The sequence below is a fragment of the Oryctolagus cuniculus genome, chromosome 4 (genome assembly GCF_051225735.1).
Source record: "Oryctolagus cuniculus isolate XC-2025 breed Fujian yellow rabbit chromosome 4, ASM5122573v1, whole genome shotgun sequence".
In the NCBI taxonomy this organism is placed as follows: Eukaryota; Metazoa; Chordata; class Mammalia; order Lagomorpha; family Leporidae; genus Oryctolagus; species Oryctolagus cuniculus.
The window spans coordinates 161,104,359-161,126,126 of record NC_142870.1 but is presented as its reverse complement, the minus strand read 5'-3'; the positions used below and the strand labels follow the sequence as shown (position 1 = coordinate 161,126,126).

Here is a 21,768-nt window from a genome sequence, read left to right as displayed (position 1 = left end):
TGGTTATGGGAAACTCCTACTTTAGGGAGTAATAATCACAAAATGATTTCTGTGGGTTCCTCAGATTCATTCCAAAAACATCCCCTCTGCTCCAACGTACCTGGGATTGTAATGGGATTAGAAAGTCAATGATAATAAACAACAGAATCGCCTTTCATTGCCAGACCACATATATTAAGTTTAATACCACCCCTTCTGACCAGCAGAAACATCTAAGAGAAAGCAAAACAATTTGGTTGTTTTTGCTATCAACAGATGCATGTGTTCCTAAGAATCAAATGCCCAACTATATTCCAGGTCTCACTGAGTTTAAAGTCTTTGCTTTACCAAATACTTAAAAAAAAAAAAATCTAAGTACACCCCAACCTTCAGGTAAACCATATCTTGAAAACCCTTCTCCCTCAACTTTTCAAGTCAGGCCTTTTTGTTACTTAGCCTGTGAATTATTTGTCAGTTATAGTCTTAACTTTCCATTTATATAGCTACTGCTCTTTCCTCATTATGCCCTGGAACTTAAGTGTTGTAGAAACAGAAATATTGTCTGTTTTGATGGTCTCTAGACTCTAAATGAAATGGTTCTGTTACTTTGGAAGGATGTGACAGCAAATGGAAGGTGAGTCTAGGGATGAGCATTTTGTCATCTCACACCCCCTGGTAGGGGTAGCCAGATGTTTTGGGAGGAGGAAAAGAGCAACATCAGATATTTCTTTTGCATGGTAGGAAAAAGGGAAGATGAAACCAGGAAATGTTCCTTCCAACTGAATCAAGATCCAAGGCCGAAAGGTCCTTAAGTAAAGACAGTTACCCCCAGGCACGGATGTCTTCCTATGGCCTTTTTACACTCAGATGCAAAAAAGATGTGGGGTGTAGGAGAGCTCAGGCCTCTACAATTAAGCCCAAGTTATACCATGTTCAGGTCTGCCCGTGATGACTGAGCACTGGAGAAGTGAAGTTGAGACAGCGAAAGCGAAAACGGAGAACTCCAATGACCTCTACAGATAGCGTGACATCAGTAAAACCTTCGCACGATGTTTAGGCATCATCTCCCTCATAATGAGAGCCTTTTCTTTTTATCCTGAAAATACTCATGAGAAAGTCAGAGGAAAATTGACAGTAATGGAAAAATGTTAATAGTGTAATAATATCTAAGAAGATATAATTTGATTCAATGATACATATGCATCTTAATCTCGGTATTTTTCAGATGAACTTTTTCCCCCAGTAAGTTGTGCTTTTCTAAGACATTATAAATGAAATGCTTCAGTCAGAATATTCATTTTTCCATTACATATTACATTAATATTTTTCCTTTAGAAATTCTGTCCTGGAACTCCAGTCCTGCCTCTTACTCAGTGCCATCTAACAAAACCTGTAGTGGTCCACACAGTGTCATGGCTCCCCTGAAACAATATGGCCAGGAAATATTGTACTTTGGTCAAGAAGGCAGAAAAGGTCAGATGAATAGGGGTGATTTGCTGTAGGGTTTCTGGAAAAACACATTTCTTTTTTAGGGCTGAGAGGTCTGAGGAGTGACTACTCACTCCGTTACTGCCGCTCTCCATATGCTTGTCAATTGCAGTCCTGACTGCTCCATCATGTCACCGGAAGCCACCGTTTCCAGTCTACACTATGCTAGGCACAGTGCCCAGAGGTGAGGCTGCAGCAGGGAATGGATTTGAACCTCTACTTTCCTAGGGCTGACATTCTAGCCACTTGAAGGAGTCGTGGTCCCTTAATTGTCTTGGAGGAAAAAGATTTCTAAAAATTCCTTTAGCCACAAGTCTAATACAATGAAGAATATTTATGATCTAGGTTGGATTCAGGAGTAAGGGGATGGTTTGGAGGAGGGAGGATTATACACATGGAACTAAAAATTAAATTTAATCAGGACTAACAATAGTAAAAACATGTGTAAGAGACAGGTCAAGGATCAGCACACTTACACTGTCAAGAATGAGATCATTAAATCTTTAGGTTTTGTGGGCCAGGTAGTCTCTACTGTCGCACAAAATCAGCCACAGACAATGTGCACATAAATGATCACGGTCACGTTCCAATAAAACTTCATTTACACAAATAGGCGGCACTCTAGACCTGGCCCCTGACCATTGTTCACCAATCCTAATCTAGGTTCCTCTCCTCAAATCAATGATGAAGAAACCGAACCTTATACAGGTGGAGTCTTTACTCAGCATTACCGAGGTAGGGATAGCTCTCTCTGCACCCCTGACTTCCTTCAGTTTCTAGGGAAGTCCAAACAAGCCGAAAAGTGAGCATGGACAACACAGCATGGTAGAAGCCTCAAACTTACAAATGATAGGCTGCCATTTAGTTCAGCAGCTGTGGTTGGGAACAGTGAAGGGTGAACAGCTCTGGAAATCCATCTAGAAAAGCCATGTGGGAAGGATTCCTGCCCTGGAATATCACTCACACTCTCCCCTCCTCTGCCTGCCTGTAACCAACTACGCGTGCTCCATGTCACTCCTGTGTGAAGCCCCCCATAGTCTGCCAGTGCACTTGGATGTCCCTTCCACAGAGTGTACTGGTTCTACATTTTTCTGCATGTACACTGTACTTCCTCCTCAAGATGTAAAACAAACAACCATTGGCAACACATGGCGTTGCGGACTGGATATTCCCATGTCTGGATATCCTAACTACCTTTCCTTAAAATCTGCAGCTTAGTGTTGGCACGTGTAGGAGGGCTCTAGAAAGTTCATTTTAAAATGTCAGAAGATAATGGGAATTCTCCATGAACTTTCTGAAGCTCCTAGTAGATGCTCAGAATTCCTGACTTAGAGTAGGGAAAAGTATTTGAATGAGTCTAAAGGTGGGATGGGTATAAAAACACATTCTCTAGGGGAGGAATCCTATGATCTGGGACAACAAAGCAAAATCAAGCTTGACAAGGTCAAGGCAGCAAGAGGTGGCAGTCAAGTGCAGATGGGACTTGGAGGGGGAAACTTAGGCATTCTGGTCACTTCTATCGGTTGTAACCATCCTCTCTGAGTTAACCTTACAGTGGCAGAGTCCAGAAGTATTCTTAATATTTTCATATTCAGTGTCAGCAAAATCAATGTCCTTCCCATTCCATGATGAAATCATATTCCTATTTTATGAAAGCCTGCAGGTAACCAGCTCAACTCATTCACATTAGCCTGGGGATTTGCATGGACCAGACTTCTACAGTAACCTACGCATCATCATCTTCTTTCATTGTTAACTTCCCTTTTGGTTTCTCTGTTTGAAATGGTTGGGTGCAGTCATCACTTAGTTTCAGTCTCCATGATTCTCAGTGTGCTGTACATCAGTCAGGCCACGCACTGTCCCTCCAGGTCTTTACATTGTGGCAATGAAGGAAACATGGGAAGATTGTCTTTTCTACCTCCATCTATCAAATCACTCATACACTTTTAGCTAAATCATAAACACATCAGGGGGAGGGGAGAATAAAATCCACAAAGTAAGGTAACTGAGGTGTGGGAGACGCCTCTTTCATTGTTCCATCCAGCAATGAAAGTCTGTCTCTCTTTATTCACTCTCACAGGCTGGCGAAGCCTTGAACAGAAAGGTTTCAGGCAACAGGAAAGGAAACATTTTACAGCCCCTAACATTCCTTAGTTGCTACAAAGCCATTGTCCTACTCTAGGGCCTACGCTTTTATGACAGTGTGGCATCCATGAACAGATTACTCTTCTCAGGAGCATCAATGGGCAGATAATTAATATGTAGGGTTCCCTGGGTTAATCACCTTGAGATATCAAGAGGAGAAATACACCCAGCATTCAGCCCAGGGAAGAGCAGCTAAGCTGTGCTCTCTGGCTTTTCTTGCCTCTCTTCCTTTACCCACACACTTTCACTAGTTTTCAGTACATAGCTTCCACACGGAAGGCGCTCGAAGGCCCCCGTCATGACGGAACAAAGAAAGGGAAATAGTGACTACCCTGACTGGCTCGGTAGACATCATACACATGTACTGAAATGCAAATACCTGTACAGGGATTAATAAAATGACAGATTCCTTGCTATTTGATAGAAAATAGTCATTTTACTTATTTTCTAAGTAATAAAAAATTATCAGCTATTGGTTAAACACAGTACAATATATTTTTTAGAATTGGTAACTGATGTCAAACAACTGGATTCTTTGACTCTGTACAATAAATTGTGACAAAATTTCCAGCTCTTCCTACAATCTTTCCAAAGGTCTCCAGCCATGAAAAAAAGGTTCCCTTCCCTTTGTTTCCTCTTGAGATTTCACGTAAGTTCCCAGTTTTTATACCTATATTTAACTCCTAAACACCCCAATATCTAGAATCTCAATTCTTCCACAAACCATTGTCCTAAGAACCAGTCAAACCTACGGCAAGCTGCTCCTGACTGAACTCCAATGAGGAATACTTGAAAAATGATAAAAACCAGCCACGACGAATGAACATACAACAAAGGGCATTAGGGAAATTGGCTAATACACAGTTACTAAAAATTAGAATGTTGAAAAAAATAATTGCGGTAGCAGGGAAATGATGCCAATTAGGTAGCTCCATAAAAGGAGGAGGCAGGACAGAGACACTTGGCTATGTATAACTCAGCTGCTGCACTTGCCAGGCAGGGGACGCCTGCTCTCTGCCATAAGCACACAACTATTTGCAAGATGCGGATTTCAAATACATTGTGATTTTTCAGGAGAAACCAAAAGGTGCCAGTAAATAAGACATCATCATTCAGTGGGAAGCAGAGGAAGCCACTTGTAAATGACTCAAGTCAAATCAGGGGACAAGGCGGATTGCTCTCCTTTATCTCTGGAGGTCAATTTCTTCCTTGTCCTTCATTTCCTTTGCAATGCTGTAGGGCACTTTGCTAAGTCCAAAGTGAACAAGACTCCAAAATACTCTATCTCTTATTCCTGCTATTGCCAACCCCCATCACCAGAAAATCCATCTTTCAGTGCCAGTCTGAATGGCTCGTACTGTTATTTGGGTTTAAACGAATTTCTCCCAAGCTCTGGCATCAATGAACAGAGTAAACAGCTGGTTACCATGTTCCACATCATAAACCTGTTGGGAGGACGTATGGCCAAGGGGGTTGGCTTCCATCAGCGTTACTTGGAAAGCTTGTAAAAACACAGATTGCGAGGCTCCACCCCCACAGGCTCTGTTTCATAGTTCTGCTGTGGATCTCAAGAATTTTCATGTGTAACCAGTTCCCAGATGGTGTTGATGCTTCTGGGCCAGGGACTGCACTTTGAGGATCACTGCTCGAAACCAATCCCAAACCTATCTCAGAAGCTATTTGCAACGGTTCTCAAATTCTGCTGCATACATCATCACCTGGCAAGCTTTTAAAAGTCAAATGTACTCTATATCAGCTAAATCAGAATATTTAAGGGAAGAAGTGAGGCATCAGTATTTTTCAAAATCTTACAGTAGAAATGCACAGCCAAGTTTGAGAACCACTTAGCTATTTCCTATTGCTTGTAATTTAATACTAGAAACTGGGGAAGTTATAACAGAGAGATTTGGGCTCACACTTCTGGTCCAAGGTTGACAGCCTAATGCGGGGGTGGCACTCCTGCTGGCACAGTCACAGAGCATCACATAGTGTGTGTAACTTCTGGTTACTCTACGAATCCAGCTGTATTTATTCATGACCTTAATTTAATCCAAATCACCCAAGAAATTTCACCTGCAAACACCATACTCAGACTGTTTCCACTTGCTTAAACCCTCACAACAGGTATTAAATTTTTAAAAATTGTTTTCATTCTATTTGAAAGAGATATTCCATCTGCTGGTTCACTCCCCCAAATGACAGCAACAGTCAAGGCTGAGCCACCCTGAGGTCAGGACCTGGGAATTCAAAAGGTCTCCCATGTGGCTGGAAGGGGCCAGGTACTTGAGCCGTCTTCCACTGCCTTCCTAGGAAGTGCATTAATAGGAATCTGGAATGGAGAGCAGAGTGTAGACTTGTACCCAGGCACGCCATCTGAGATGCAGCCTGATACCTGTGTCAAACGCCCACCTGTGTGGCACATTTGACGGGAGACTACACCAGGTAGGTGTGCCCTCAACTCCATGTAGAGAAGGCAAGCGCTTGGAGCAAACTTCCAGCAGAGGTGATACTAACCATGAACAGGCTGCAAAACAGCATGACTAGACATCCTACTGCAGGCCCCGGATAAATACACACGGATGAAGTCATCCGTGGCTAGGTTTTAAGGCATGAACATCTTCAGAACTACTGGGTTCCACCACCCTTGAAGTCTATATAATACACATTAATAAGCTACTTTCTTCCTCACATACTACATCCTGGGATGTTAGTCTGAACCTGCAGCATGCGTAGATATGGTGTTTCATTTTTCATACACACCGATGTTTCCTCTGGATCAGACTGTAAGCTCCTTGCACTTCTCACAGCTCTTGTTACCCTGTCAATTCCAGGTGCAAAGGAATCATGAATTTCTCACTTACCTGCAGAAGGCACTGTTTTAATGACCAACCCCTAAACTTCTAGAACTATCTTTCAAAAATCCCAATGCCATTGCTCCACCCAAAAGCCTTTCCCACCACTCTCGAGGATCCAGCTTCACCTCCCCGAGTGGGGCTCAAAACGCTCGTTTTCCTCTGCTGACTTCAAGTTCGGCAGAGGAGCAACAGCCAGGCTTTACGTGTCACAGCGGTTAGGGCCTCGAGTCCAGCACAGCCTGACAAGCTCTGGACCTGTCGGGCAGTTTTGCAATCTCCCTGGACCTCACTCTCTGTTTGCAAAATGGAAAAAAATGTGACTCCTTGTCAGCTTTGTTATAAGACTACAACTAACAGTTCATTTTTTTTTCCACTATGACATGTTATTTCCGGATACTCTCCAATGTGTAGTCCCTGACTCTGAAATCGTGAGCTCTCTCGGTTCTATGTGGTGCCTCTACACCTGTGACTGGGCTTGTTCCTACCTCAGCAGCTTGGAAACCTCACACCCTGCAAGACCCAGGTCAGTGATGTCACCTTCAGTAATGCCCCCACAATCAACCATGCAAAGCTGCTTGATCCCCTCATGTCACTGCCACCTCTGGGCTGAGCTCCATCTGTCACACCCCCGAGGAAATTCATGCCTTATATTCAACTCTCACCAGACAGCCTCATCCAGATCAGAGATGCCTCCATGTCTGCTTCTCGTTGCTTATGACTTGCGCATAGTAGGTGATCAATGTGAGCTACCCATACATCCCTTGAGATGCTACCCATTCAGAGGGTGCCCTACACCCTCACGGCTCACAGCCCAGGAGCACCCACAGCACTTCAATGCATCTCAGGGCTCAGACACTGCAGGTACTTCCAGACTCTCTGCATCAGAACCCGCATCCAACATGTTCAACAAAACCTGCAGGAGATGTGAATACACATCAGGGTGTGGGAAGAGCCATCTCTGTTCGCAGCAGGGGCACACAGCTGTCATTTGAAAGACGACACATGTATCAGCAAGGAAGGGAAAGCAGCTCTAAGGACATTTCAACCTCAGCCTAAAGTCAAGACTAGACAGGGTCCTAGAGTTAGTCCATGTAACACAGAGGTGACGACTTGTAAGCCACATTCTCAAATGACCTAAGATCACGTCACTCTTAATCCTCAACGATGAAAAGTAACAAAAACAACAAAAACTCGTATCCCAATCCAAATACTGGTTGAATAACTTGAAAATGAGAATCTAGAGGCTGCTGCTGCGGCACAGTGATTGAAACTGCCACCAGCACTGGTTTGTGTCCCGGCTGCTCCAGCTCCCTGCTAATGGCCTGTGAAAAGCATTGGACGATGGCTCAAGTGGCGATCCATGTGGGAGACCCACATGAAGCTCTGGCTCCTGCCTTTGGCCTGGCTGTCATGGCCATCTAGGAGCGAACCAGAGGATTGAAGTTTGCTTTCTTTCTGTTTCTCCCTAACTCTGACTTTTAAGTAAATTCTTTTAAAAAAAATATGCAAATCTGAAATACTCTGAAATTCAAAAATTTCGGACCATCAATATGACACAAGTGGCCCAAGCTCATATGACAGGCTGCAGCGGAACCACATAGAATATTAAAAATTTAATACAAAATTACCTTCAGTCCATGTGTATATAAATATACATAACAAATTATTTGTATTTGGGTGCCATCCCGAAGACCCCTCATTATGTATATGCAAATATTCTGATAGCTGAAAAAAAAATCTGAGCACTATGAATCAAGGACACTGAGGCGGTATAAAGGAGAAAACAGCAGAGCTTTCAAGAGTGACGGGTCACAGAACTATAAAATCTATCAAAATTTCGTGTTCCAATGGAGAAGGTAACAAAACTCCCAAGGAGTAACTTGTCGATGATAAGCAGAGTAATTCTAATTTACCGCCTGTATCAGAATGACCACGGCTTGAAACTAATCTATAGTGAATACAAATGTAAAAAATAGCTGTGCTTTAAGTGAGACTGGAATTCCAGCCAGTTGAACATACGAATTGGGATACTGTAATTTTAAATCCCTTTTCTTATCCATCTCTAATATTACAAGTAACATGTGAATTTTTCTGAATTGTGGACTTAGTCCTCTCTCCCTGCTTTCTGAATGAACGTGGAGACTAAGGGGCATGAGGTAAAATGGACATCTCAACTAATATCCTCTCTTACCCTGGAGGCTCCCAATCAGGTGACACTCTCTGGGCATCCATTCAACAGAACAGCAACTATGTAGCAAGATAACTTACTATTCCTAAGCAGATCTTATCACAACGAAGGCATTCACAAAACTTCTACCCAACTGGAAAACGCTGTGTTGCACTCTCTTCTGGAAGACAAAGGAACCTGCATGTACTTTGAGGTCAAGACAGTAACTTCCAGGTAGCAGCTAGCATATGGTAGAAGGGGCAGAGCGCTTACATGTCACCAGCTCACTGGGAAAGGTGGCGCTAGAAACCGAAGCAAAAAAAAAGCAGAAGACAAGGACTCTTTGCTTCAAATTTTCTTTGCTTGAAAAAATTCTCTAAACGCTGGAAGAATGCCTCTCTCTAACAGCACAATAGTAGAGTTTCACCTTTTTCCCCCCTCATTGGTAAGATCTTTGGCAAACAAAATGAACAAACAAAAAGCCCTAAATCAAACTAAGATAAAGAGGCATTTGGAGAATTTGCCTTGCCATCCTGCTCTCAGAAGAGCTCAAACAACATGGTAGTTTGCAACCCTTTTAGCCAGAGACTCTTTCCTGTCATTTAACAGATGGGAAAGATTTTGTGAACTTTTCAGAGGCACAGGCAGGACCGCCTCCCTCTCTCCTAAGTGCCTTGTCAGCAGATTCCTGGAGCCTGGTCTTGAAAGCACTTGCTTCCATTTCCCCCCAATCTCCCAAAGATGCCTCTTAAGCTATAGTGAGGCAGAGCATAACCATTCAATTACCCAAATACTGCAAGTCCATAAAAGAACACTGGGCTGCAATTGATTTCTTGATTTCAGCTAAACAGCACACTCCAAGACCATCCCCCAGATCCTGAAAACACATCTCACACACCTTGTGATTCAACCCCATGGCAGATGCATGTTCATCAATTTTGGTACAACCTGCACAATACATGCAGACCAAGCCAATAGGATCATAGCACTGCAGAGGGAAAAATAAGCCCTTAAATTGAACCACTTTACACGTGCATTGATAGTAGCCCAACAACCTATTTTAATTTCTTGCCTTTTTTTGGGATACAGATGTTCAGATTTCAATTTCCAGAATGCTTATAAAACGTATCCAACTGTTTTAATGTGACAAATGTCTTTTAGTGCCCACTCCACAAATATTCCAGTCATACTCAGCTGCATGCATTTCTGTCTACGACCACTCAGAGAGTAAGTGGGGAAAAAAATTTAAACAAGCTAGAATCTAATTCTGAAGTCTATAAAATTCCTATCTACTCCATGTGAAACAGATGGTGGGTTTTGTAGATAGCATAAAGCAATGTGCTGTCCAGTTTGCAGTCTTGTTTTGAATCTGCTATATCCTAGCATCAAGAAAAAAAGGCAAGTCACAACTTCTCTGAAGTTTTCCTATTTGCAAGGACTCACCTGTATTTAGGAAAGAGGGCAACAGCTTGAGAACTCATTTTCCAAAAGAAATAATAAAATCCCATGTGCAGACTGAGTTTGGCTTCCAACCTATGCAGTCAAGCCACAGTGTACCCTCAAACCTCAGGGCCTATCCTGACAGCACATTCAAGGGTCTGTGCATCTAGCAAAAAAATAAAAATACCTCACTCCCTGTGCAGCTCTCCTTATTCCTGTTCACATGGGCTTGTCCAGATGACTGAATTGTTGTTTATTACAGATTCTTAAATAGGTACTCCTGATGAAACATTTAAGCCAAGCTCAGGATCAAATGGCTGCTACTGCTGGAGACAGTGATAGAAAAATCTATTTCCCAATTAAATAATTGGTTGTGAAGCTGTAACAGTTCATTATGTCCTTTAACCGAGTTCAGCTTTTCTGGAACATGGCCATTCAGCTTCATATTTTATTTTAATAATATGCAAATAGTACTTTTGAGATCATGGATTACTTTAAGCAGTTCTTTAAGGAAACAATCCCTTTCTTCCACATGAAAAATGGAAAGCATATTCGAACCAGAGATGGTTATTGTCTGCGCTGAAAAACAATTATTCACTTAAGTGCATAGTGATTGTCTGTAAAATTCTTCTTTGCTTATCATTAAAAAGTTGTACTCTTTTTGGGGGTGGAGTATTTTTGTTGCCTTCATACCGTAAATATTTTACTTCTAATCTAAACTGTTTATATAAGAAATGAGAAGATTCACCTACAGTAAATCTAAAAGTCTAATAAAAAATTATATCCCCCGAGGCAACAACACGCACACTAAGTCACAGAACTGGACAGCAGGAAGGTGTCCAATAGGAATTGCCCAGGACAGTACCACTTTCTGAAGCTTTAACTTCTTCAGAGAGCAGAGGATTGCGACAATGGCAGTGGATTTTTTTTTAAGGTAGAAAAGTTATGTATTGAACCTAAGTGGTGAAACAGTTCTAAAGATGACAACATTGTTACAAAAAAAGTTCAATACAGGTTTTGAAATGCAAAACTCTTTGAACAAAGAACAATTCCCGAAGTATTGGAGAGGCTTTGCATTATCTTAGACTAGAATTTTTCCTTAAATTCTTACTTTTCCCGAACTAAATAACACTAGAGTTCGTAGTAATTCCCAGCTTTATCGTGGGGTTATTTTGAATCAAGTTCTTTTTGATGAAATGCAGTGGTGCCAAGAGGTAAACTTGCCTCTCACCTCCTTTAAGGGGATGGATTTTTAATTCTTCACAGTTGTCCTCCATCTGTGTTATTTTGTGCTTTCATTCAGATTAACTATGGATTTTAATTACTGTTTTCTGTCATTCGGTTAATGAATATTTTTCTAAGTCACGTCAGTGGACTCGGATTGAAGTTACAGCCCACTTAGGTCAATGTTAAGCGATTGTTCTCCAAGGACCATTGATTCTTGGGTCATTAAGTGGGGACTCTGAGTGCTCATGTACCAACATCTGGGAACTGTCTTTCTCCTACTTTCAAAGGATCGAGATTTAACTAGGAAGACAATCTATGAAAAGCACTATTTCTATTCTGACTCCAGCATCATTCATATGGAAACTATTTATCTGTTCAAACTGCTTTAAAGGAGAGGAAATGAATTGTAAATGTTCTTGACTTCTCTTCCAAGGAGAGGCTTGTTACTGCGAAACCTCAGAGATAAAAGTATGCAAAAGCAAAACTTGAAGTAATGCCCATATCAATTGGTTCATGAAAGGAACAACAACAAAATTCTTACTTGAGACTACTTTATGTACCACTTCAGCAGTAGGAGCTGCTCACTCTCTAAGTAGATTTAACTGATGTTAAGTAGTATTTCAACATACTCTTCTCATAATTTGGGATATTTTTATGGGATGTTGTCCAACCCTCATCAGTGCTTACAGTTCCCTTTGATTTTATTACTGCCTTTATCTGTCCCTGCTAGAACAACATTCTTAATCACTAGAATACTTTGTGTAAATAAACCATCTAAAATATATACTCTAATTTTATCTCTCAGTGATATGCATATTAGTCTAATTTAGGCATTATCATTCATTTGCAAAAATACATATTTGTTTCTCTGTGAGCAGGCTATTGAAATTTGAAATATCTGTAGCTTACAAGGCATTTTTTTTAATGGAAGAAAACCAAATGGAGCCAAAAATAGAGAATAAAACTATTCTTCACAAGGAATATTTCCAAAAATGTTGGCTCACTTTTTCTGCCCCTTGAGAATGATCCCTAATTACTTTCAGAAACTTAGTATCAACCTGCAAAACCTACAGAAATGTTAACTTAGACAGTTCCAGAGTCTTTTGAACTAATAAAACCTAACAGGATAGGGTGATGGAGAGAAAGTGGCATGAAATCCAGCAACGACTAGAATGACAGAGGTAGCACAAGCTACACTGTGACAAAACTTCTAAGAAAGAAAACTGTACTTGCCTTCTTTCTCATCAATAGAAAAAAGAGAGACTTGTGCTATTTAAAGAGAGCTTTCAACTGCTCCCCCGTCAAGGACTTACCAGCTTGTCAGGGACTCGGGGACTGCTTTTCAGTACTAGTAACTTGAAGTACTAACGTCAAAATCTACTTTTGAGGGTAGCAAATATCTCTCGTTCCCCCAATCATTCTGCTTGCCTTTAGAAATGCCCCACAATGAATACATGAGCTATAACATCTATTCTTTTGATAACCATCTTGAGGTGGTCTGACTTTTGTTTTCTTTACTTTCACAAACACACGCCTCACCATGATTAATGGCCTCCCATTGGGTATATGGAAAATTTCCCAGCCTCGTTCCCTTGAGAATGCTCCACTACATGGATTTCTAAGCAAAGCTAGATTAAAAGAGGAGGAGCATGAGCTATAGTCCCTCTACCCCACAGCCATCAATTATATACAGTTATAAATCAAAGTTTTCAGCCTGAACAAAGACCAGTGCAGCAAGCCAACAAGGGCGTTCACGGCAAATTGTTTTGAGACGGAATACAACTCTCGACAGAAAACAATGGGGTTGGGAAAGCCACTGTCAATATCACTCTAAAGTTTAACTGATTTATGAAGAATTAGACATGGTGTATCAAGTCACTGGCGGATTGATTGAGAAAATCGCAAAGAAATGTGTGAATAAGCTAATACGGACCTCAATGAAGCTCTTCCGCCATTACAAAAATGTTTACCCAAATGATGTCTCTGTATAAATTTGACCTCTTGCCTTAGAGACCCTATTGTGAAATTCCTAGTTATCCCCCCTCCTTCCATTTGTTCTTATTTTGGTTTTCTTTGCTTTCCCCATTACCGCCATTTACAACTTTCCTGTGACCCAGGATTTTAGGCTCACGCCATTTCCCTTTCTGTTTTGTTCTTAGACTTGGGAGAATTTAATTCCACTTGTTTCATATACTGTTTACACGCCCACATAAAAATCTTTTTTAAAAGAAACAGGAAAATACTGATGTCTATAAAAAGAAATGGCCATCAGTAGGCAAATCAAGTGGCAGATGGTACTAAATATACTATTTAAAAAGTAGCTAGAAAACTAAACATCTACCAGGAAGCTTTTTCTTTTAGAGTCAACTACTGCTCATACATAGAAAACATGCAGGTAAGTGAAAATATGAATGATAATTAATTCACTGTAACTGAGACTTGACCGTGAGCTAGGTATGCTTCAGACCAATTTATGTGTCATCTCATTTATTCTTAAGAGAAAACAAATCAACTGTGTACTATTATCCTCCATTTTGTGATAAAAGAAATGGGTGCAAAAACAGGCTGCACTGGTTCAGGTCACATGACTGGGAAGTTCTATGACTAAGACATGATGGATCCTGGCTTTATACCCAGCAAGTAGAGCATCTTGAACCTATCATCCTAATCACTCTATGTAACCTCATCCATGGAATTAGGAGGACATATATTAATTGCTCCAATCACTCAATCTTGATACACAATCTTTGTAAGGTAAATAATTTTCATGAGAAAAAATGACCTCAGTTCTCCCCACCCCTTTCTTACATTAGTGAATTTTATGAGTCCAAGTGGCTGGTATTCACACACAGCAGGTAAAACTACAATCTGTGGGGCCAGCATCTCATATAGGTGCCAGTTCATTCCTGGCTGCTCCTCTTCCGATCCAGCTCCATGCTGATGGCCTGGAAAGGGCAGCGGAAGAGGGTACAAGTATTTGGATCCCTGCCACTAAGCAGGGAGATCTGATGAAGCTCCCTGGCTCATCTCTTGCTGTTGCAGTCACTTTGGGAGTGAACCAGCAGATGGAGGACTCCTCTCTCCAGGTATCTCTCTTTGTAGCTCTGACTTTGAAATAAATCAATCTTTAAAACAAAAGTCCAATTAAATAAGCAGGGAAGGAAAATACGTAACATGAAGTTAACAACTGAACATCTCTTGCCCACTATTGCTGTCTCTGTCTAGGTGACACAATGTGTGGTCTTATGGAGAGAGAATCCTAAATGGTTCTGGTGGGAAGTGGACAATGGGTGGGCATATGATTCAGGCCCAATCAGATTTCACCATACCCATGACCCACCACATTACAGTGAGTAGAAAAGATGTGAACATTTCTCAGCCAATGTCATTAAGAAGTAAATGAGCCTCCAATTTGTTCCTGTTCCTCTTCTACCAAGAAATCTGGAGATGGTGAACCCATCATACCATACCGACTCATCAACAGGACAGTGGATGTCAAAGGAACCAGATTGGAAGGAGTCCGAGTTCCTCAATGACCATGCTTCTTCCAATAGTAGGTTGCTACATAAACAAGAAAAAGTTCCTTTGGGTTTAAGTATTACATATTTGTGGCCTATTTGCTGCCACAGATTAGCATTAGCCTATTATCATTAAAGCAAGGACATCAGAAATTTCAGCAGTACTTTAATTAGTTTATTTCTTGAGATTAGTCCAGATGAAAATCCTGGATATGAATCTGAAACAAATCTGGACAATTATAGAGGTTCTGGGTCATGAAGAAGCAAGATGATGAAGCCAAGTGCTCATTATTTCATCATTTAGGAGGACATAGGCCCTAATCAAGACTAAGAAATTAGATTTTTTTAAAATCTGGGAGTGTTTGTCTTTAGTTTTGTGCTCATTAAAGAAAGGGGAAAAAAACAAAAAGGCTTAAGGTGCAAAGATAATTTGGCAGGGGTTGATGAAGGCCAAGAGCAAGACAAATATGGCAAAGTCAAAGGGATGGAGAGAAAATAGGAATGTCCAAGAAGAGAAAACAAACAATTCCCAATCCACGTTCAACAGATACTAGAGGATCCTGGAACAACGTTTTCTTTGTATTTTTCTCATTCCATGAAATTGTTGATAAAAGTATACTCATTACGCTAAAAAGAACAAAACCTATAAACAAGTTAACCAGAGAATAATGAACTCATACTTCAAGAAAAGATGTCTTATTTTGTTTTCTGTAACTCACATTTACATTGTTATGTAAGTTGCTGAAATTCTGCTATATTTTCACATTTCAAATAGATGAGTCTTGCTCTGCTTTCCAAAGAATAAATCCCAATTCATAAAATAATCCAGTATTTTTGAAATTCAGGTAGCACATTCATAATTGTATCTAGGATTCTGCTTTGGGACACATAGTTGAGACCATCCTTCAAAGATTAATCCGGAGCTCATCTAGCATGAAGAGTTGCAATCTCTGCTTTCAAACTGATAGTTTATAAATGATTTCTTGCTTCTAATAATTAGTATTTAAAAGTATATTGTGGGGTACTAGCAAAAATGGTATTTTAAGGGTTCAGTTGATTCATGGTGAGATATATACAAGCTGAGATATGCTCTTTTAAAAAATATACCCAGGAGATTAGCATTTGGCCTAGCAGTCAACATGCCCATGTCCCACGTCAAAGTGCCTTTATTTGATACCCCAGTTTAGCTCTTGATTCCAGTTTCCTACTTAGGTACAACCTGAGAGGACCTGTGATGGCTCAAAAGTAACTAGGTCCCTGACATTCATGCAGGACACCTGGACTCAGTTCCTGTTGCCTGGCTTTGACCCCAGCTAGGGATCAATGCAGGCATTTGGAAAGTGAACCAACAAATGGTAGCTCTATTGCTGCAGCTCAAATATTTTAAAAGTATTAAAATTTTTTTAAAATATTCTCAAAATAAGTTGAATTTTAAAACAAATTTGAAATTTAGTTAAATATATGTGAGAAATAGAAATAAAGGCAAAGGATCTGGAAATAATATTTAAAAACTCCAAACAGATGGAATATAAAAAGAAAAATTGTATCAGCAATAGAAAATCGGAGAAACAGCAAAAATTTCCATTTGCATTTGCTGATGACTCCCAGAAGAGCTCACACACCCGTGTTTAAATAGTTTTATAGATTCTATCCTGAAATGCCAATAATTATCTACTCATTAAAATATCTGAATTTTTGTATATAAAAAGATTAATTGTGTGTAAAGAACCAAATACTGATGATCAACATATTTCCAGCATAGATGAAATATGTAATTAAAAAGGAAGAAAATCTTAAAACTGCATTAGGAATTTCAGTGAGAAAATGTTTAAAGGCTGAAAAATACTAGCAATTGTGACAGTGGCCCGTGTTCAATTGAACCTCCTTTTGTAAACCATGAAGTCGGACAAAATTCACGATGCACCTCCTTCCAGGTGTGGCCCAAGAGTGGACTGTGATCCTTTAGGGAAGGGAGAAAGGGAAGGGAGCGGAGTTTCTGTCATTGAAAATTTTCCAAGTGGTCACAGGGAAGAGGCGCCCCAACAGAAAGTAGCAGATTCTCGGGGTGGACAAGGAGGAGACTGAAATATGGAGCACAAATTTCCAAATAAGTTCAAGGGTTCCATAGAGGAGGAGGACGTACAGTCAAGGAGTCTCACGGGAAAGCACAGAGGTCAAGTGAGTCGTCAGTTCAATTTAAGATCCCCATGCAAAGGATGAGGCTGTGGGAGGGCTGCTGGGGCACCGGCACCAGGGTGTGGAAGAGGAACAAGATTTCAAAGACCACGTAGTACTGGGCAGTGTCTCGATTTTAACGAAGTGGATAGATCTTGCTGAATATCCAGAATATCTGACTAAACCTTTATAAAGCTCCTAACTTAGGAGGACGTCAACTCTAGTTGTAAGAAGAGCTACTTCAGATATGTCCCCAACAAAGCCTTCAAGCCAAATCCCATTAGTTAGTTTACTAGAATGAGACTTGACTCAGTTTAACAATAGTGCAACCCACACCCCTGGCAACACAGCATTTATGTCCAGCATATTATCAGTATGTACTAGACAATACAGGAATTGGAATTAGTAAACAAGTGCTTTTAAAGTTGTTATAAGTACCTCCTGGGGCCAGCGCTGGGGCGCAGTGGGTTAAAGCCTGGATCTGCAGCACTGGCATCCCATATGGGTGCTGGTTCATGTTCACACTGCTCTACTTCAGATCGAACTCTCTGATATGGCCTGGGAAAGCAGAAGATGGCCCCAAGTCCTTAGGCCCCTACAATCTGCATGGGAGACCCAGAGGAAGCTCCTGGCTCCTGATTGGTGCAGCTCCAGCTGTTTGGACTACGTGGGGAGTTAGTCAGTGGGTGGAAAACCTCCCTCCCTTCCAGCTTCCCTCTCTTCCTCCCTCACTGTGCTTCTGCCTTTCTGTAACTCCTTCAAATAAATAATTTTTAAAAAGATAAATAAAAATGTATCTCCTGATTTAAATAAAGGATGAACATGAGTTAACAAATGGAAAATCCCACAAGAGAAATGCCAAATGCAAAATAATCCAATAAAAATCCAGACATTGACAAACACTGAAACAAAAATTACTGTGAGAATGGCAGAAGATTGGAAAAGCCAACAACATGTTGGAGAACCAGAAGAACAAGAGAACATTGTCACATACAGAGCACAGGGAAGTCACTGCAGAGAAAAAAAGCAATGACAGCAGACAAATGGCTCATCATCCCTGCACCTGGAGTCCCAGAGAAGAGAAGAGGCAGACTCCAGAAGAGCAGATACTTGAGTAAACCATGGTAGATAAAAGGTGTGTGGGGTAGTAATGGGAGAGACATTTAACTATCAATACCCAGTGACCTCAATGAATCCCAAATGGAAAAAAGGAAAGCACAGTAACAAGAACACACCTACTGACATCATATTGACAATGAGGAAAATAAAAGTTCTTAACACGCAGCAGCAAGATAAAGGGATATTTTACATGGAGGCGCAATGCAAATATTAACAGAATTTTATCAGCAACAATGCAAACAAAAAGGCAATAGAACATCATTAAAATACTCACACTTGAAGAAACAGCTTTCAAGCTACAATTCCATGCCCTGAAAAAATTTCTTCAAAACAAAAGTGATACAGAAACATTTAGATTAACTAAAATTTCAAAGACTCCTGCAGCAGTAGGCTAGTATTATGAAATATAGGTGTTATCCAATGAGGTTTCACCTCACCCCGGTTAGAATGGCTCACATTCAGAAATCTACCAACAACAGATGATGGTGAGGATATGGAGGAAAAGGGACACTAACCCACTGTTGGTGGGAATGCAAACTGGTCAAGCCACTATGGAAGTCAGTCTGGAGATTCCTCAGAAACCTGAAGATAACCCTACCGTTCGACCCAGCCATCCCACTCCTTGGAATTTACCCAAAGGAAATTAAACTGGCAAACAAAAAAGCTGTCTGAACCTTAATGTTTATTGCAGCTCAATTCACAATAGCTAAGACCTGGAATCAACCTAAATGCCCATCAATAGTAGACTGGATAAAGAAATTATGGGGCATGTACTCTATAGAACACTATACAGCAGTCAAAAACATTTACAGTGTAAACACAGATAGTAAGAGAAAAGAGCTGAAAATTACACACTGGAAGCAGGCATTTTAATCAAACTGCAAGAAAATACGTAATACATTTGTGAAATGCCAATTGGAAATGATTAAAACAAAGTTTACCACAAGAATCATAAAAATGGGCTATGTGTCCATTGTTCCATGTAGGAGACCCCAGCCTTCAGTGAAATCAGAAAAACGTGGTGCTATTGCTGGAGATTTGCCTAGTACATTAAGATTGCATGTTTGGATATAGCGTAAATCATGGGGCCGTGTCTTGAACGTACACTGGCTGTATTATTAGTATCAAAATAAACTTCAAAACAGAGAATTAGCAGTCGCCAAAAGGGATACTTCATGATGATGAGGCACAAAAGGAAACATAAAGACGCTAGAGAGTGTATGACAAATGAAAGCATACTATTCAGGAAGTTACTATGTTAAATGTTGTATCTTTATTATTGAAAAATCCTGTATGTTGAGCTGTTATGACTGATGGAATGTGTGGGATGATTTCTTGGTGCAACACTGAATATGTTCTCTGTATAAGAATTAATGTAAAAGATACTGCAAATCAGAATGGACCGAACTGTCACTCAACAATTCTGTTTCCTGTTTTGCAAAATACATTAAGATACATACTGTGAACAGGCATCTTAAAGTGAGGTAGCTACATAAATATTATCAAAATAAACTTGAAAACAAATAGCATTAGCTGGTTCAAGAGGGATAATTCATTACAATGAGGAGTTCAAGGAAGACAAAGATCCTAAATGCATATACAACCGATAGTAATGCTTCAAATTATTAACAAAACATGAGCTGGGGCCGGTACTGTGGCTTAGCTGGTAAAACCGCCACCTGCAGCGCTGGCATCCCACATAGACAAATTTGCATATTTTCCCTTATATGTGAAAGCTATAATTAAACCAAAAAGAAATGTTCATTTGTATTAGTTTTGCTAGAAACAGTGTTTTGCCCAGCTCTGCTTTTAATCTTTTCCAAAGTGATATGAATTATATACTACTGTGGTCTTAATGATTTTGTGACTTTTAAAATTTGCATCAGTAAAGCTGACCATCTCATTTGATGATTGTTTGATGCCCTTGCCTATTTTCCTAGACTTTTTTTTATCTTTTATTTGTTGAACTCTTTAGCACAGCCATTCAGCTTTTGATAATATAAATTAAAAATGTTATCTCAAGTAAGTGAAATAGTAAACTGTAGAAAAGGAAACCACATTGAAAATCAGAAAAACATTTTATACTTTCTCATAAAACACATCATATCCAAACTTTTGAGATAAAGCTAAGGCTGTGTGGTCATCGAAAAATGGGTTCTGTGATCTAAGCTTCCAATATAAGAAGCTGGAGAAGCAAATTAAACCCTTAGTATTACAGGAAGGAAACAGAGATCATAACAAATAGATAAAATACAGAAACAATGAAATCAAATCTTTAGAAAGTTAATAAAGTTGAATAACCCTAAGCATCAAAAAGAAAAAATACATTTGTAAAATTCATCAAAATTTTTTTCTTCAAGTGACAACTTCAAAAAAGTATAAAAACTAAAATATTAGAATATATTTCAAAATCATGTACCTAATATCACTTTAATAACTAGGAAATAAAAAGAACTCCTGCAACTCAACAAAATGACAAATAACCCCTCAAATATGCACAAATGGCCTAAATAGATATTCCTCTAAAGAAAATATGTAATGGCTAGAAAGTACATGAGAAGAGGTTTGATACTGTTTGTCATTAGATAAATGTAAGATGTAACTCCACACTAAGTAGGATGGCTATATTCTCAAAGAAAAACAACAAGTATTGGAAACAATGTGGAGAAATTGAAGTCTCACATCACGCAAGTGGAAATATAAAATAACACAGCTGCCATGGGAAAATGGTGTGGCCGTTCCTAGAAAGGTAAACACAAAATGACCATATTCACCATCAATTCCACTCCTAGTATAAACCCCAGTGAACTAAGAGGGAAGACTCAGGCAGATACACACCAGTATTCACTGCGGTATTATTCACACTATCCAAAATGATAGAAACATCTCAAGTGTCCACTACCAGATGAACATCAACATGTGTAATATAGAGGCAATGCAATACTACTCAGCAAGGAAAAGGAATCCAGGTCTGATACAGGAAACATGATGGATAAACCATGAAAGCCTGCTCAGTGAGATAAATCATACACCAGACATATACACTGCCTGATTCTACTTACACGAAACACCTCGAACACACACATTCATAGAGACATCAATGAGAGTGGAGGTTATCAGGGTCTGAGAAGGGTAGAGGGGAGACTTACTGCTTAATGATGGCAGAGTTTCTGTTTAGGGTAATGAAGGTTTGGAAATCCTGATGGCAACTGCACAACACTATGAATGTCTGTAATGCCACTAAGTTGTACACTTAAGATGGTTTAAATGACAATGCAGAAGTAATACCCATTTTTTTTTTTTCACAGGCAGAGTGGACAGTGAGAGGGAGAGACAGAAAGGTCTTCCTTTGCCATTGGTTCACCCTCCAATTGCCGCTGCGGCCGCTGATCTGAAGGCAGGAACCAGGTGCTCATCCTGGTCTCCCGTGGGGTGCAGGGCCCAAGGACTTGGGCCATCCTCCTCTGCACTCCTGGGCCACAGCACAGAGGAGGACTGGAAGAGGAGCAACCGGGACAGAATCCGGCGCCCCGACTGGGACTAGAACCCGATGTGCCGGCACCGCAGGTGGAGGATTAGCCTAGTGAGCTGCAGCGCCGGCCAGTAATACCCAATTTAGACAAATGCTCAGAGAACAGAAATGGAACACTTTGCA

General features: G+C 40.3%; 1 protein-coding gene across 10 annotated transcripts in view; it reads right to left on the bottom strand.

Annotated features, from left to right (window-relative positions):
* RARB (retinoic acid receptor beta) overlaps positions 1 to 21,768 on the bottom strand; it is a 794,145-nt gene that overhangs the window by 508,630 nt on the left and 263,747 nt on the right. The window contains exon 4 of one of the 10 annotated variants that reach the window (XR_016233337.1): positions 20,838 to 20,854. The exons of the other annotated variants lie outside the window; for them this stretch is intronic. The gene's annotated coding sequence lies outside the window, so the exon portion shown is untranslated. Of the gene's footprint in view, positions 1 to 20,837; positions 20,855 to 21,768 lie in introns of those variants that run through there. 10 annotated transcript variants of the gene reach the window in all.